This window comes from Rhinolophus ferrumequinum, chromosome 11 (genome assembly GCF_004115265.2).
Source record: "Rhinolophus ferrumequinum isolate MPI-CBG mRhiFer1 chromosome 11, mRhiFer1_v1.p, whole genome shotgun sequence".
In the NCBI taxonomy this organism is placed as follows: Eukaryota; Metazoa; Chordata; class Mammalia; order Chiroptera; family Rhinolophidae; genus Rhinolophus; species Rhinolophus ferrumequinum.
The window spans coordinates 61,554,545-61,560,569 of NC_046294.1; the positions used below are offsets into that span (position 1 = coordinate 61,554,545).

Consider the following 6,025-nt stretch of genomic DNA (forward strand, 5'->3'; position numbering starts at 1 on the left):
TAGGTTGCTGTCTTCTTTTTGTGTTGTAAGAGTTCTTCCTGATTGTGGATAAAAGCCTTTTGTCAAATATATGCCTAATATTTTCTCACAATTTGTACTTGCCTTTCATTTTCTTTATGGTGTCTTTTGAAGAGTAAAAGTTTTAAATTTTGTTAAAGTTTGATTTATCAGTTTGGAGGGGTTATGGATTTTGTGTGCTAGATAAAAAATATTTTTCTACTATAAGGTTTCAAGGATTTCTCTTACATTTCCTTCTATAAATTTTTTTCAAGCAATATTTAATAAGGTAGATAACATACTTTTCTAACATGTATTTTTACCACTAAAGCTAAAGCAAAACATCCTGTTCATTGGGTGAAAACAGCCCGTTTTATGTGTGTACACTGAGTGCAATTAAAAAAACATACTGTAATTATAATTTCAGACTTTGGAATTGAATAGGTGCGCCAGTGTTCTCTCCTTTTTTTCAAATGGGAAAAGAAAATTCCTTTGAAAATTATTTGAAGCTTAGACAAAAATTCCACAGCTGTATTCTTAGGTTCACTCTTAGAGTCTTCATGATTCAGATGATACAAAGGAAGCTTCAGTTCAACCTTTGAGAGAAGACATTCCAGCTCGCATGATCTCATCTACCAGGAGACTGTTGGTGGCAATCACAGTGCAGGAGTGAAGGAGCTGTTTCTTTACACAATAGTTATCCCATACGCCTGCTTGTGCTGCCACTATTAGCTCACCTGGGTTCAAGTCCACACCCACACGTTGACCTGAATTTCAATGTCCTGCTCGAATTTTAACCAGTGTTTCCTGAAGGTCAAAACCAGAAGTCTGAGCCAGAACGCTGGGAATAATAAGCAATGCATCAGCAAATGCCTGAACTCCCAGTTGAGCCCTGCCCTTTACACGGGGCTTGTATTTAATCAGGGGTTCTGCCATTGCCACTTCCACCGCTCCAGCACCCGGAACTACACAGCCATCATTAAGGGCATTTTTAACAGCCCTCAAGCCATCTCTTATTGCATCTTTGATTTGAGTGAGGGTGTGCTTATTTGGTCCTTTGATCAATAACGTGAGAGAGAGGATTGTTATATTTCTCAATAAAGGTGAACTTCTCTTCTCCCAATGTATACTCATAGACAAGTCCTGCATGTCCCAAGCAATCAGGAGTTAAGTCATCAAAAGAATTCAGAGTGATCCTACCACAAGCAAGAGGCAGCCTTTCCATATTTCTCCTTTCAGGTCTGTGTAGAGCTATTATACCTTCTTTTGAAAGAGCATCTAAGGAAAATGGGTCAATTCCCTTTTTATTAATAAGAACAATCCTTTATCTGAGTCACCACAGACTTTCTTTTTCAGTTCTATTATTTTTTTAACTCTATCTTCAATGAATTTTCTTTCAGCTTGTACAAGTTTCTCTCTTCTGCACTCTTGAAAAAAAAGCCAGAATTCACTTCTCATTTTTTCATATTCTAATGACATATTGTATGTGAGGATACATGCATCTTATACTCTTTTTTTCATATCAGAATGCCATGTCCCATGGTCCAAAACAAGACCTCTGATTAAGCTTATGTCGGTTTCAGATTTATGTTTTACTTTCATTATCTCAACCATGAAGAGATCAATAGGTTCATCTTGCTTTCTAATGGCCAAAATAGAGTCAACTACAGTCTCTGTTAAGACATCTGCAAATTCAGCCTTAACTTTATACTTAGATATATTCTGGCCACATCTATGAGTGTTTCCTGGTCCATCTGTTTGCTTACTTTGACTTGTTCCAAACCTGAAGTGTCTTTTCCTTTGCAGCTTCAAATCTTTCTGTTATTATTCTGGGATGAAGACCTTCAGACATGTAGAAATCTGCCTGTTTCAGCAGTTCTCCAATGATTAGGACATTGAAGTGGTACCATCACCAGTTATGTCACCCTGGGCTGTTGCTACTTTGGCTATTAAGGCTGTTGGGTGTTGAATTTGCATTTCATGACGTGGCACGTTGCCATGTTTAGTAAGCTTGATGTCTCCAGCACCAGAAACAAGCATCTTCATGGTGCCCGTAGGCCCCGTTTGTCCACAGCACATCCTACAGCTCTCGGGCCGTGCTGGTGTTGACCGCCAACGCTGCCTGGGCTCGGGCTACCTTGGCCGTGGGATTTAGGGTCTTCACGGCGGCCATACCTGACCCAGCAGCAGAAGAAAAAAAGACCGGGCGTGAAGATTGCCCAAAGCTGTTTCCGCGGGGCCCAGAGGCGCTATCCGGGTCTTCTGGCTAAATTTTATATTTTAGATTTTACACTCATGTCTATAATCCATTTCAATTAAATCTTTACTTTATGGCATATGGTGAAGATTGATGTTCATTTTTCCCCCTATGTAAATATTCGGTTTTGTAGCACCATTTGTTTAAAAGACTATCTTTCTCTATTCAATTATATTGGCATCTTTGTCCAAAATTTACCATATATATATATATATATATATATATATATATATATATATATATATATATATGACACTCTCTATTCTTTTCCCTTAATCTTTATGCTTTATACAACATTATCTTGACATAATCTTTATACCACATTATCTTGACTAACATAAGTTTACAATAAGTCTTGAAATCAAGTTGCACAAGTCCTTCATCTGTGTTTTTCCTTTTTTAAATTGCTTTGACTAATATGGATCATTGAATTTTCATATAAATTTTAGAATCTGCTTGTCAATTTTTCTACAAAAAGTTTGTTACAATTTTGATTGTAATTGAATTCAATTTTTAGATCATTTGGGGAAAAACCGTTTTAACAAGTCTCAGTCTTCCAATAAACAAATATTAAAATATGACATATCTCTCCATTTATTTAGGTCTTATTAAATTCCTTTCAGTAATGTTTTGTAGTTTTTATTGTATATGTCTTGTACATATTATGTTAAATTTATTTCCTAGTATTTCATGCTTGGTGCTGTTGAAAACAATTTGTATTTTTCTTTTTATGTCCGATTGTACATTGATATTTTATAGAAATACTATTGATTTTTCTATATTGACCTTATCTCCAGACCTTACTAAATTCACTTATTAGTTTTAGTTGCCTCTTTGTAAATGCCTTAGACTTTTCTGCATTTATAATCATGTCATCTGCAAATAAAAGAGTTTTGTCTTCTTTTCATTTGGTGTGTTTTTATTTCCTTTTCTTGCTTTATTCACCTGGATAAGACCTCTGGTTAAGACCTGGCAAAATTTGAGTAGAAGTTATGAAAGAGAACATCTGTCTTATTTCTGATCTTAGAAAGAAGGCCTTCTTTGTTTTACCATTAAATATGATGATGATACTTTGGGATTTTTACTTTTTATTTGGGTTAACAAGTTCTTTTTCAGTGATAATTTTCTGAAGAGTTTTTATAATAAATGGATGTTAAATTGTATCAAGTGTTTCTTCTGCATGTATTGAGATGCTCACATATTTTTTTCTTCACTATTTTGTTAATTTGATGAATTACATTGATTGATGTTGAATGTTGAACCAACCTTGCATTTCTAACATAAACTACACTTGCTCATGATATATTAGACTTTTATATATTGTTTGATTCAATTTTATAATATTTGCTAAGAATTCGTATGCTTTTAAAAGTATGCAACATTAAGTTATATTAGCAATCATACGAGACAGCTTCCTATATTCTTCAGTGTGATATATGTGTGGTGTCAGGTGTTTTTTGATGTGATTAAGGCCACCTGGAGTTAAGGATTCATTTGGTTTGAGGTTAGTGGCAAATACTTTTGTATTATAGTTCACTTTCATTTATAGTTACTTTATTGTAATCTCTCCTGATATAGAATATTTCTCTGTCCACTGTGCCAATGTATCCAACTTTGTGATCTTAAGGTACATGGTCAAAAGGTCTATTACGTATGACATGATCTTACCCTAACTTTGGTAAAATGGGTACAGTGAAGGAGAAAAAGTTTAAAAATGCGTGTAACCAGAAGCCAGTGTGTGAAAAATCCTTCCAAATAGAAATATTTAGCTCACAACACGTTTCCGCTCTGAATCCCTCGTTGCAGACAGCTGAGTAGTTAGGCCCTCCTAAAGCCACCAGTGTCTATTAAGGTGTTTTGTGAAAGATTATTTCCTTCTTTAGGGGATCTTTAGAGGGAAGTTTAAAGACAATAAGTAAATATTTTCTATACCTTTTCATATTTGAATGGGAGTATGAAAAGAATAAATATACATTAAGGATTACACACTGATGAACTATAAATAGTGATTAGGAACACAGAGTTTTGAATTATACAAACCTGAGCTGGAATCATATCTTGCCGTATCCTATTTATGTGACATTGAGCATATTTCCATGAATTTTATTCTTCTCTATAAAATGGAGATAAAATAGCAATCTCTCACATGTGATATAAGGAATATATATATATATATACATATATATACATATATATATATACATATATATCATATGTATATATATGTATATATATATATATATTTATATATGGCATTTATCACTGTGCTTTGAATTTTGCTGGCTATTACTATGTAACAGGACAAAATATTAAACTATAATTATCACAATCCCATCTCCCTCTCTTTCCATGAAGCATGGTTTCTAACATAGATAAGTCGGTTTGTGAGCAGGTAGAGGAACAGGATACAGATGCAGGAAACCAAATTCCAGAAAGTGTAAGGGGATTCAGAGAAAGAATTAAAAAACAATAAAAGAGAAAGAAATGTGTGTGCCTGTAATGAGACTGACTTTTGAGAGGTAGTGATGATGCACAAGCAGGATTCTTAGAAAGTTTTGTATCTGATGCACCATCTAATCCCTTTCTCAATGTCCTCAAAAGACCCTCAGTGAAGATTTACACTCCTCTCTAGGCTTCTTGGAAGCAGATTTGTGTTTACTTTTAATGTGACTTTGTGATATGACTGGCTTTAAAGCAAAACAGGAAAGTGTAGATATGTTCAATTTACAACCATAATCAAGTTAACTAAAACCAAAATGTCAGTGTAAGAGTGGGCAAAGAAAAGAATTCATTGTGAAAACCAGGGAAAAGTGCCCTGAATATACTGACCTTCAATATATCAAAAAACCAATATTAGAAGACATTTAAGCAGATAAAAAGACCTGGGAACAGATCCTAGACAGTCTTGAAGCCAAAGATTATTTGTTAAAAAGCCACATCTATCATGTTTGGATACTTTATTTCATGTTAATTCCAGAGTGTCTCCTGACATGTTTAGAAACTCAAGATTCTTGAAGAAGATATCGAAAGAAGACAAAATATCAACCAGCAATAATTTTTTTAACAAGATAAACTGCATCCAGAGGGAATATACACACTCTAAAACCCTGTCTCTAGACAGATTAATGCTTTCATTTTTTTTCAGTGACACACTGGAAAGCTTTCATTGGTAAATATATCGAAGACTGGAAAATAAATCAGGGTTGTTTACCAAATTAGACACAATGTTCAAAGACTGGACATGATAAGGAAACCTCTGTGGATAGTAGTCATAGCACAATGACTTCCGTTTCACTGGATTTTCATGTTATTATAAAGCCTGTATTTTTGGGGGTCGGGGGATGGAGTTTGCTTTTGTATAGCTAGAACACACAAAAGAAATAAAAATACATGAGAAGAACTAATAATGGCAAATATGTTTTTAGCACCCTGTATGCTAGTTATTTTACATCCTGTTGTAAAGCATCACAGTGATTTTGAAGAATATGAATTATAATCTTAATATTATAAATAAAAAACAAAGTCAAGTTTGTTTTAAACAGAGGTAAACTGATCCATGCACGGTTGCGTGGGTTGATGAGACACTTTTCAAATTCATATCTACTTGGCACCAAATCTCATGTTCTTTTCGGCTACAGGCTATAGGTATGGTCGATATAGTGGACGCTTTTCATACTGCCTAGCTCACAAAGACCCCTTAATGGCTTTCCCCTCACTCCTTCCACACACGTACGTTAGTTGATCTAGGCTGGTTCTTCAAAAAAAGTCTGT

At 34.5% G+C, this 6,025-nt stretch overlaps 1 pseudogene; it reads right to left on the minus strand.

Moving 5' to 3' along the window:
* Positions 1 to 572: 572 nt before the first annotated feature.
* On the minus strand, positions 573 to 2,170 carry LOC117030896 (T-complex protein 1 subunit zeta-like; annotated as a pseudogene).
* Between the last annotated feature and the right edge of the window lie 3,855 nt (positions 2,171 to 6,025).